Source organism: Phocoena phocoena, chromosome 13 (genome assembly GCF_963924675.1).
Source record: "Phocoena phocoena chromosome 13, mPhoPho1.1, whole genome shotgun sequence".
NCBI classification, from domain to species: Eukaryota; Metazoa; Chordata; class Mammalia; order Artiodactyla; family Phocoenidae; genus Phocoena; species Phocoena phocoena.
Genome location: NC_089231.1, coordinates 18847324 through 18859646, shown reverse-complemented (window position 1 = coordinate 18859646; position 12323 = coordinate 18847324).

The following is a 12323-nucleotide window of genomic DNA, read 5'->3' as shown; positions in this document are numbered from 1 at the left end:
CAACCATTTATAAATTATTTTTTACATTAGATGAATTAACAGACATTTGTTAGTGTTTATGTAGAAAGCTAGATAGATAATATTTCATTAAAAGGGACCGTGATATATATGATAATTAAAAAAGTATATTACCTTGGCCTTCCCTGGTGGCGCAGTGGATGAGAGTACGCCTGCCGATGCAGGGGACATGGGTTCATGCCCCGGTCCAGGAAGATCCCACGTGCCGCGGAGCGGCTGGGCCCATGAGCCATGGCCACTGAGCCTGCGCATCTGGAGCCTGTGTTCCCCAACGGGAGAGGCCACGACAGTGAGAGGCCCACGTACTGCGGAAAAAAAAAAAAGTATATTACCTTTAATTTTTGTTTGGGTCTAACAGAATAAAAATAAACTGAGGTAAAACTGAAGGAATCTCTAAATATTAGGTAAATGTTTCATTACCACAAGCGATATTAGTATCTAAAAGTTCTCCCTAAAATTAAAAAGGAGGATTCTAAAACTATTGCAGATGGAATCTACTCTTAACACAGTATTCCACTTTGCCTCCTTAGAGGCACCCACCTCCAGAATTTGTTAATTAAAAAAAATTGTTAAGGTCTATAAACTTTACAGTATAGTCTATAATAATCATTACCTCAGTTTTTGTCATATTTTTATATTTCATGGGTTCAGGACTCATTATATTTTTAAAACCATGGCTTTTCTATTTTTGAGTTTTCTATTTTGATTTATTTCTTGATTACCTGGATTTAATTGACATTATTATTTTTTCAAGAAAGAGTCAAATTACTATTTTTTCTAGGTGCTTGAATGCTTGAGAACATGACTGAGTTGTCCTTATAGACACAGGACAAATTGGCCAAGTATACTATTCTTAGGTCCCATTTTCCCGCAGAATTTTCTAGACATTACTGTCTTACAGAATAGAGAGTTGCAGTGGAAATTGTCTGATTTCTCCTTTACTTTTCACCCTGAAAATGACTTTCTTTTGCTATGTGGATGCCTGAAGATTTTTTTTTTCACACTAAACCTTAAAACTTTAATCTGAATGTGTCTTGATGTAATTTTTCTTCTGTCAGATTTTCTTGGAATATGATATACATTTAGGATCTGCACATTTACTTCTTCCTTCATTCCAGGGAAATTTTTCTTATGTTGTATTTTACAGTAGTTTTCTCTTTCATTTGTAAAAATTTTCTAATTTGACATAATTATTTTATGTTGACTCATTTTTTTGGTCCTTCATATCTACTGTCTTCTCTCTAATCTCTGTTTTTTGTGAAGTTTGTCTGCAGTTTTTCCTGCCAGCAATTTGATTTTCAGGCATGTAGATTTTTCTCTTGCTGTTTCTAACATTTCTATTAAATCTGTAATGCTACTTTTTTGGTTCTCAATTTATTTCTCCAACTCTGTACACTCCCTTTACTTTTCCTTTTGTATGTTTTTATTATCTTTCCCCCCCCTCTCTTATTGAAATGAATTCATGTTGTTATTAGGTTTTCTTCTTCCTTTCATTGTATTTTTTTTCCACATGGAGTTTTAAAAGTCTTTTTTTAGATTCAAACCCCCCAGTTCACTCCACTTACTAGAGATGGTGCCTGTCTTTCCATTACTGGAATTCCGCAGGGGGATGGAGGAGCCTCTGTTATCATGGATTTTTGTTCCCACCATTTCCCCAGCCTGCTTACCCACGCCCTCATTATGCTTCTCTCCAAACTAGGGAATATTCATGAGAGTTTTAAAAATTTCCTCTTCTGACATTTTTCCCCAGTTTGATTTCTGGGCCTTAAAAGAATGGTGATGAGTGATGAAGGGCAGTGTCAACATCTTTTGTTTACTTCATGGGCCACAACATTTTGAAGATTATGGTATGAAGTTGTCGCTTCTTTTCCTTGGCTGTTAGCTGCTGATACTTTTTTAAAAAACTTTGTTTTGAGAGTTCTTATTGCTCATTTTGTTAGATATGAGTAGGGAGGCTTTAGTCTGGTAGTGCCTTTTACATAAAAATTACTCTCCATTGTACATGTCGGGAATTACCCTCCAAAGTGGTAGCACCAACATACATCCCACTGAAAGAGACTGTGTAAGCAGGAACTACCAAACTTCTCAGTCTTTGCTAATCAGGTATGTAACAATGTTATTTTATTGTTTCAATCGACAGCTCTTATGAGTAAGTTCGGGTGGAAATTCACTTTCTTATTGATTCATAAGAGCTCTTTATCTATTATGTGAAATGGCTTTTGCAAGCCTTTTCCCCAGTTTATCATTTTTGTCTTTTGGCTGTGATTAGGATGTTTTTGTATTAATTGTTAATTTTTATGGAGCCAAATGATATGTTTCTCTTACATTTCTGCGTTTTGTGACTTGCTCAGAAAGGCATTCCTCAGGACTAGATTTTTAAAAATATTTTCTGGAGCTGAAAAAAATAGATTCCTGATTTCCACCCCCATCCTGCCCTCTCCCATGTACATACACACTGCTGAGTCCATGGGCAAGAGACTTAGCACATGTGTTTTAAAAAGCTTTCACCTTGGGCTTCCCTGGTGGCGCAGTGGTTGAGAGTCCGCCTGCCGATGCAGGGGACACGGGTTTGTGCCCTGGTCCGGGAAGATCCCACATGCAGCTGAGCGGCTGGGCCCGTGAGCCATGGCTGCTGAGCCTGCGCATCCAGAGCCTGTGCTCCGCAACGGGAGAGGCCCAAGCTTTTCCTGACTAAGACTCATTGGATCCTGGTAGCCTCTACTGTGCCTTCCAAATATGACATGCTATGACTGTAAGTGATACTCCACAAAGAGGAAAGTAACAGACATTTTGTGAGGGCAAAAATTTGCTACAGGCATTAATTTAAAAATATTTTATGTTTCCAGTTCAAGACTTCATAACATATAGAGATCTATAAAGTACAATGTATTTCCACCATTGAAAGAAAAATGTTAAAATTTAATGATCTCCTTTGTTGGAGGACTGTTGAGATCAGACATTCAGAAAAAGATAGTCACTCTTTTAACCAGAAGAACAAATACTCCTTCAGAATATTAATAAATATTTGGAGAAAAACATGAAACAGGAATGGGTTATTGCTAGATTGGAAGCCAAGCAGACCAAAGGGACTAGAAAGGGAAGAAGGGGGAAAATGAATATTTACTAGAGCCTCATTGTCACTGTTCTCTCAGAAACACATCTTATCAAAGAAAAAAAAAAGCTTGGTAAAATGATTACAGACGTGTGCCATCCCATTTTCTGAAGTGGTTCTATTAGAATATCCTGTCGTTCTCAAGGATGTTTCACAGACAGAATATCGTTTCATTTCAAAATGATAAGGTGGAGAACATGTAGCCAAGTGAAATTAGCCAAGTGGCAGAACATTCGCATATAAAGCAATTCATAGGGCTTCCCTGGTGGTGCAGTGGTTTAGAGTCCGCCTACCGATGCAGGGGACACGGGTTCGTGCCCCGGTCCGGGAAGATCCCACATGCCGCGGAGCAGCTGGGACCGTGAGCCATGGCCGCTGGGCCTGCACGTCCAGAGCCTGTGCTCTGCAACGGGAGAGGCCACAACAGCGAGAGGCCCACGTACCGCCAAACATAAAAAATAAAAAAATAATTCATAGTTCACCATAAATGTTGTGAAATCTGGGATGTGTACAATGCTGAGTTATGAATTCAGCCCTTGTTAATGCTTCCTTTGCAATATATGGTGGGAAACAGCTATTAAAAATACTAGCGTCACTATTTACTCAAAGATTCCACATCACCAGAATAAATTGCCTGAGAGGAAACACCTTGTTCATAATGATTTGGAATACAGAGCTTAAGGTTTCATGCACTGAATGTTTAGCTTTCTAATAAGGAAGCATTCATAATATACGTGTGATATTTGTTAGTGCTAAAGATGTAGCTAAATGTTTCATGAAAGAACTATTGTGCACTTGATTTTACAATAAACGGTTAAAACTCCTGGAGTAGATTTGATGCAAATGGAATGTTTGCTTAGATTTAGCAAAGAGGAATATTGTAAATAATTCATGGGGTGTAATTTGACTCTGTATTCCTCTGGCCTATGAGGTCTGTGGATCTACTTTTTTTTTTTTTTTCATGTAACTGTTCTCTCCTTCAGTTCTCTCCTTCTTTCCTCTCAGCAGTTCCTTATGGTTTCCAGCTCAACTCTGGGGTCAATTGCAAAGTGAATTCAGGTCAACTGAGGGAAATGTATGTGATAGATCAGAGAGAATCTTGTGCCTTCTCCTCTACATAGTCTCGAAGGCCTTCAGAGTTACCACCTACTACCTCCTTTGAGAAAGACAATGAAAAAGAAGGGCTGGAGGGCTGAACTCAGATGGTTCCCACTGCTTCTTCTCTCTCTCTGTCTTTTATTTGGGAACCACTCTACATCCTTTTTTTTTGTTCATCCTGTATTCCAGACACATAGGGTTCTCTCCCCTGATAAGATACCGTATTTGCTTTATCCTCCCCCATAATTATAAATAGTAAGTATAAACACTAATCGATACTTTTTTTTTTTTTTTTTGCGGTACACGGGCCTCTCACTGTTGTGGCCTCTCCTGTTGCGGAGCACAGGCTCTGGACGCGCAGGCTCAGCGGCCATGGCTCATGAGACCAGCCGCTCCGCGGCATGTGGGATCTTCCCGGACTGGGGCACGAACCCGCGTCCCCTGCATCGGCAGGCGGACTCTCAACTACTGCACCACCAGGGAAGCCCTCGATACATTCTTTTACAAACTTATTGAAGAGGCTCTCTTTTCCCCATTGTATATCCTTGCCTCCTTTGTCATAGATTCATTGACCATAGGTACGTGGGTTCATCTCTGACTTTCTATCCTTTTCCATGGATTTATATTTCTGTTTTTGTGCCCGTACCATATTGTCTTGTTTACTGTAGCTTTGTAGTATAATCTGTTTTTTGGTTTTTTTATTTTGTGTGTGTGTGTGGTACGTGGGCCTCTCACTGTTGTGGCCTCTGCCGTTGCGGAGCACAGGCTCTGGATGCGCAGGCTCAGCGGCCATGGCTCACGGGCCCAGCCGTTCCGCGGCATGTGGGATCTTCCCAGACCGGGGCACGAACCCGTGTCCCCTGCATTGGCAGGTGGACTTTCAACCACTGTGCCACCAGGGAAGCCCTGTAGTATAATCTGAAGTCAGGGAGTCTGATTCCTCCTGCTCTGTTTTTTTCCGTCAAGATTGCTTTGGCTATTCACGATCTTTTGTGTCTCCATACAAATTTTAAGATGTTTTGTTCTAGTTCTGTAAAAAATGTCATTGGTAATTTGATAGGGATTGCATTGAATCTGTAGATTGCTTTGGGTAGTATAGTTATTTTCAGTATATTGATTCTTCCAATCCAAGAACATGGTATATCTCTCCACCTGTTTGTGTCATCTTTGATTTCTTTCATCAGCATCTTATAGTTTTCTGAGTACAGGTCTTTTAAAACTCTTTGGTAGGTTTATTCCTAGGTAGTGTATTCTATTTGTTGCATTGATGAATGGGATTGTTTCCTTAATTTCTCTTTCTGATCTTTCGTTGTTAGTGTATAGGAATGCAAGAGATTTCTGTGCATTAATTTTGTATCTGGCAACTTTACCGAGTTCATTGATTAGCTCTAGAAGTTTTCTGGCAACAGCTTTAGTATTATCTATGTATAGTATCATGTCATCTGCAAATAGTGACAGTTTTACTTCCTCTTTTCCAATTTGGATTCCTTTTATTTCTTTTTCTTCTCTGATTACCATGGGTAGGACTTCCAAAACTATGTTGAATAACAGTGGTGAGGGTAGACATCCTTGTCTTTTTCCTGGTCTTAGAGGAAATGCTTTCAGTTTTTCACCATTGAGAATGATGTTGGCTATGGGTTTGTCATATATGGACTTTATTGTGTTGAGATAGGTCCCCTCTATGCCCACTTTCTGGAGAATTTTTTTTTATCATAAATGGGTGTTGAATTTTGTCAGAAGCTTTTTCTACATCTACTGAGATGCTCATATGGTTTTTATCCTTCAATTTGTTAATATGGTGTATCACATTGATTTGCATATATTGAAGAATCCTTGCATTCCTGGGATAAATCCCACTTGATCATGGTGTATGATCCTTTTAATATGTTGTTGGATTCTGTTTGCTAGTATTTTATTGAGGATTTTTGCATCTATATTCATCAATGATATTGGTCGGTAATTTTCTTTCTTTGTAGTATCTGTGTCTGGTTTTTGTATCAGAGTGATGGTGGCCTCATAGAATCAGTTTGGGAGTGTTCCTTCCTCTGCAATTTTTTGGAAGAGTTTGAAAAATATGGGTGTTAGTTCTTCTGTAAATGTTTGATAGAATTCACCTGTGAAGCAATCTGGTCCTGGACTTTTGTTTGTTGGAAGTTTTTACTCATAGTTTGAATTTCATTACTTGTGATGGGTCTGTTCATATTTTCTATTTCTTCCTAGTTCAGTCTTGGAAGGTTATATACCTGAATTCCAAGAATTGTCCATTTCTTCCAGGTTGTCGATTTCATTGGCATGGAGTCACTTGTAGTAGTCTCATATGACGCTTTGTATTTCTGTGTTGTCCGTTGTAACTTCTCCTTTTTCCTTTCTAATTTTATTGATTTGAATCCTCTCCCTGTTTTTCTTAATGAGTCTGGCTAAAAGTTTATCAATTTTATCTTCTCAAAGAACCAGCTTTTAGTTTTATTGATCTTTGCTACTGTTTTCTTTGTTTCTATTTCATTTATTTATGCTCTGATCTTTATGATTTCTTTCCATCTACTAACTTTGGTTTTTGTTTGTTCTTCTTTCTCTAGGTCCTTTAGGTGTAAGGTTAAACTGTTTATTTGAGATTTTTCTTGTTTCTTGAGTCAGGATTGTATTGCTATAAAGTTCCCTCTTAGAACTGCTTTTGCTGCATCCCATAGGTTTTGGATTGTCGTGTTTTCTTTGTCTTTGGTCTCTAGGTATTTTTTGATTTCCTTTTTGATTTCTTCAGTGATCTCTTGGTTATTTAGTAATGTATTGTTCAGTCTCCATGTGTTTTTGTTTTTTATGGGTTTTTTTCCCCTGTAATTTATTTCTAATCTCATAGCATTTTGGTTGGAAAAGATGCTTGATTTGATTTCAATTTTCTTAAATTTACTGAGGCTTGATTTGTGACCCAACATCTGATCTATCCTGGAGAATGTACCATGCACACTTGAGAAGAAATTGTAATCTGCTGTTTTCAGGTGGAATGTCCTATAAATATCAATTAAATCTATCTGGTCTATTGTGTCATTTAAAGCTTGTGTTTCCTTACTAATTTTCTGTCTGGATGATCTGTCCATTGGTGTAGGTGAGGTGTTAAAGTCCCCCACTATTATTGTGTTACTGTCGATTTCCTCTTTTATAGCCGTTAGCATTTGCCGTATGTCTTGAGGTGCTCCTGTGTTGGGTGCATATATATTTATAATTGTTATGTCTTCTTCTTGGATTGATCCCTTGATCATTATGTAGTGTCCTTCCTTGTTCTTGTAACATTCTTTATTTTAAAGTCTATTTTGTCTGATATGAGTATTGCTAGTCCAGCTTTCTTTTGATTTCCATTTGCATGGAAAATCTTTTTCCATCCCCTCACTTTCAGTCTGTATGTGTCCTAGGTCTGAACTGGGTCTCTTGTAGACAGCAAATAGATGGTTCTTGTTTTTGTATCCATTCAACGAACCTGTGTCTTTTGGTTGGAGCATTTCCATTCACATTTAAGGAAATTATTGATATGTATGTTCCTATGACCATTTTCTTAATTGTTTTAGGTTTTTTTTTGTATGTCCTTTTTCTCTTGTGTTTCCAACTTAGAGAAATTCCTTTAACATTTGTTGTAGAGCTGGTTTGGTGGTGCTGAATCCTCTTAGCTTTTGCTTGTCTGTAAACCTTTTGATTTCTCCATCAAATCTGAATGAGATCCTTGCTGGGTACAGTAATCTTGGTTGTAGTTTCTTCCCTTTCATCACTTTAAATATATTGTGCCACTCCCTTCTGGCTTGTGGAGTTTCTGCTGAGAAATCAGCTGTTAACCTTATGGGAGTTCCCTTGTATGTTATTTGTCATTTTTCCCTTGTTACTTTTAATAATTTTTCTGTGTCTTTAATTTTTTTTAGCTTGATTACTACATGTCTCAGCACGTTTCTCCTTGGGTTTATCCTGCCTGGGACTCTCCGCGCTTCCTGGACTTGGGTGGCTATTTCCTTTCCCATGTTAGGGAAGTTTTCGACTATAATTTCTTCAGATATTTCCTCAGGTCCTTTCTCTCTCTCTTCTCCTTTTGGGATCCCTATAATGCCAATGTTGGTGTATTTAATGTTGTCCCAGAGGTCTCTTAGGCCGTCTTCATTTCTTTTCATTCTTTTGTCTGTATTGTGTTCCATTGCAGTGAATTCCACCATTTTGTCTTCCAGGTCACTTATCCTTTCTTTTGCTTCAGTTATTCTGCTATTGATTCCTTCTAGTGTATTTTTCATTTCAATTATTGTATTGTTCATCTCTGTTTGTTTGTTTTTTAATTCTTCTAGGTGTTTTGTTCTTTAATTCTTCTAGCTGTTTGTTAAACGTTTTTTGCATCTTCTCAATCTTTGCCTCCATTCTTTTTTGGAGGTCCTGGATCATCTTCACTATCATTATTCTGAATTCTTTTTCTGGAAGGTTGCCTATCTCCACTTCATTCAGTTGTTTTTCTGAGGTTTTATCTTGTTCCTTCATCTGGGACATAGTCCTTTGCCTTTTCATTTTGTCTATCTTTCTGTGAATGTGGTTTTCGTTCCACAGGCTGCAGGATTGTAGCTCTTCTTGCTTCTGCTGTCTGCCCTCTCATCCTACATCTTTATCTGCTATATTTATTTCCTTTTTTTTGGCCCCCTGGCTTGTGGGATCTTATTTCCCTGACCAGGGTTCGAACCCGTATGCCCTGCAGTGGAAGCGTGAAGTCTTAACCAGTGGACCACTAAGGAAGTTGGTACCCATTGGTTCCTGTTCTTTAATTGCAAATGTCTCTGCCTCCGACTTCCCCACCAGCAAACCAGATGTAATTAGCTGAGAAGTTTAATACAAGACCAAAAACAGTGAAATATCTGGTGTCTTAGTGCCATTACACCATGGTAAAGGGTTAGTTGTACATTACTAACTTGTACTGTGTGCTCAAAGGCCATCCCTAGGGGTTGTGTAGGGCTCTACACTCCTTCCATCGGCAATGATATTCAGGCAAAATCAGGTTTCAAAGAATATCAGGGGCAACCTTGAAAAGTAAATGGGGAGGATGTGAGGGGAAAGTCCAACCATTCTTCTTAGTGAGACTGAGGACTTTATAGAGCTTTATAGCTGCCAATGCCACCTTCTTCTCACCTACCAGCTTCCTTTGAAAACACCTTTTGGCTAATTTCCTTACTTTCACTTAAGTTATTAGGAATCTAAATATGTCTTTCCATTTCTAGTGATTATCAAACTCTAATGAGGTGCTTGGTGGTTTCCTTTCTTTGATTTGTTATTGAGATTTCTTTAGAAGGCAGCAAGGCAAGTATTATTTAAAAATTGGCTGGAGATAACCCACCCACTACACGCAGTTTGAGTCCACAGATGTTTTCTCTTTCCAGTATGAGTTGTGTTGAAGTAGCCTTCTGACAGGGTGATTACCAGGCTCATTCTTCCTCCCTTTACCCTCCACCACAAACACATAGAAGGAGAAATATTCCCCAAGGCTGCCGGAGGAAATAGCCTCAACTAAGTGATAAATCAGAGGAAAAACAATTGTTTAGAAAGACATTTATATCAAGAGCACTAAAACTTTAAAATAAGGAGAATCGTGCATAAACCCTTCTTTATCTGCCTTCACATGTCTTACACTTAGATGGAGAAAGGTGTACTGAAAAGTGTGTTTCCTCAGTGAGCATCCTCCAGAAAGGATGCAGTTGGCAACAGCTCTGGGAGACAGGAGATGGGAATTCTAGCCTTGGCTCCAACATCAAGTAGCTTCTGAGGTTGGCCCTTTCCCTTCCAGCTCCCTCAGGCATAAGCTGATTCTAGAATCAGTCATGTTGTTCAAGCTGAGTGTCTCCTGAGTTGCAGTCAGACATGTCCAAAATGGGCCTGGGTTGAATCACCAGTTTTCAGTGGAAGAAAATTTGCTCCTTATAATGTGAACAAAGGAAATATTCTCTTTACCTAGGTGTGAGCTTGTTGAGAATGAAGGATTCTGAGCAGGGAAGTCTAGGGAGGGGATTTTGTTTAGGAATAGAGCCTGGAAGAAGAATGGTTCATGAATTGTGAGTCCTCCATCTTCAACTTATATGCCATCTTTGATGCCAGTGTGACTCCCTGGTAAGCTGAGGACTTTAAGGATCATAAAGACTCTTCAGGGTGCTTTGATGCACCTTGAAGGGCATGTGACTGTCTCAGGTACTACCAAAGACTCCGTAAGACGTCAATATAGGCATCATATTATTATGGTGATAATATATCGTGGATGTCATAGAACACAGAGTGACCCCTTGGTGCTTTCACCCTGTGAGTTCCATTGCCTGGGAGAAATGGCTGTCAAATGTGTTGACCTGCAGACCACTTCAGCTTGGCCAAGTCACCGTATACAGCCTCCCTACTCATGCAAACCATAAGTGACAAGGCCGTAAAATTCCCTCTCCCCAGTCTTGACTCCTAATGACCAGAGCAAAATCATCTAAACCAACCAATCAGACCAAGACCAAATTCATTTAAGTAAATGAAAAGAAAAGAATGTTTAAAATGAGAGAGCAGGGACTTCCCTTGTGATTCAGTAGTTAAGAATCGTTTTGCAATGCAGGGGATGCTGTTTCCATCCCTGGTCGGGGAACTAAGATCCCACATGCCATGCAGCAACTAAACCCATGTGCTGCAACTACTGAGCCCATGTGCCACAACTAGAGAGAAGCCCGGGCACTGCAACAGAAGATCCTGCATGCCGTAACTAAGACCTCACACAACCCAAAATAAATAAATTAATTAATTTTTAAAAATTAAACAAAATAAAATGAGAGAACAAAGATGAATCAACAGGTAAATCATCATTTTGTGCCAGGAACCAAAATATAGGCACTGACATATTACGAACCCCATATTGAGAACTCTCCCCTGGAAGCAAGTTATTTGCCTAGACAGGGTTACCTGCAGCTCTGCTTTTTAAAATTTTCTTCCAGAAGCCAGAAACTTGGGTTCTGACCACTTCAGAGTCTCACACACCTCTTTCTGAGTCACTACTTTGTAAGACAACAGTGTGATTTTCTTTGGAGCATGTCCACTGTGGCACTGACCAGGATGGAACCTATTTAGCTCATAAGACCTGACAGTTTCATAGCCAAGAGGTGGGTTAAAAGGTAGTTCATCAAAGTTCAAATCATGATAAGAGAGCCAGCACGAAATGGGAGGCTGGACTTGCCATAAAGAAAGGTATTATTTGGGGAAAGGTTGGCATGTTTATGATTCTTGAGGCTATGTGAGCTCAGTTTTTCCCCTTAAACATCTGCCACAGGTGCTGGGGAAACACTGCTTGTATTTTTGTATGAACATGGTGTAAATAATGTCCACTTTCAATAAACCTTTCAAACCCAAACAGCTGCCATTTGGGGCTTAAAAACAACTTGTGACTTCCTGTAAGTCTGAGCGACCTTATCACCATTCTCCATTGAGAAATGTTAACCCCTCCACTCTCCCCACCTTTGGTCTGTAGCCCTGTAAAGTTCGTAGCCCTTGACTCTGTTTTTCACAAATACATGGCAATGGCTTTAAGAAATAAATAAACCACTTGTCCTAGCTCTTTGGAAGAGGTGCTGAAGCTGGAGCATGTACTGCTATCTGGTAAAGACATTCTCTGCTTCTTGATTAAAAAGAAAATCTTTTTAAAACCCTGCTACTCAGAGGGTTTTTAAAAAATGTGCGTGGCTCTCTTTTTTTTTTTCTGTGTTGTATGTTATATGTTGTAAGTCACAACAGCTAGGACTTTATCTTCTAAATTCTTCTATGATTCCTAAAGATTTGGAAGCAATCTATAAAGCTGATGCATGTAATAAATATTACCTTTGAGTTTCAGGCACTTATATATGTTTTCTTTCTTAGCCACAGAGGGTAGTCTTTTGTCAACTCCAGTAGATTCAAAGGTTTTCCTTTCAGTAAGCTCTTCTTGTGTCCTGGGAGCAGACTGGTGACATCCAAGAGATGATGGGTTTCTATTCTCACTTTTAACACAAATAATACGGTTTACCTCTTTTAAGATTTTATTTCTAAAGTTAAGATGTGAACTGATGGAACAAAAATAATCCAGAACACTTTTATG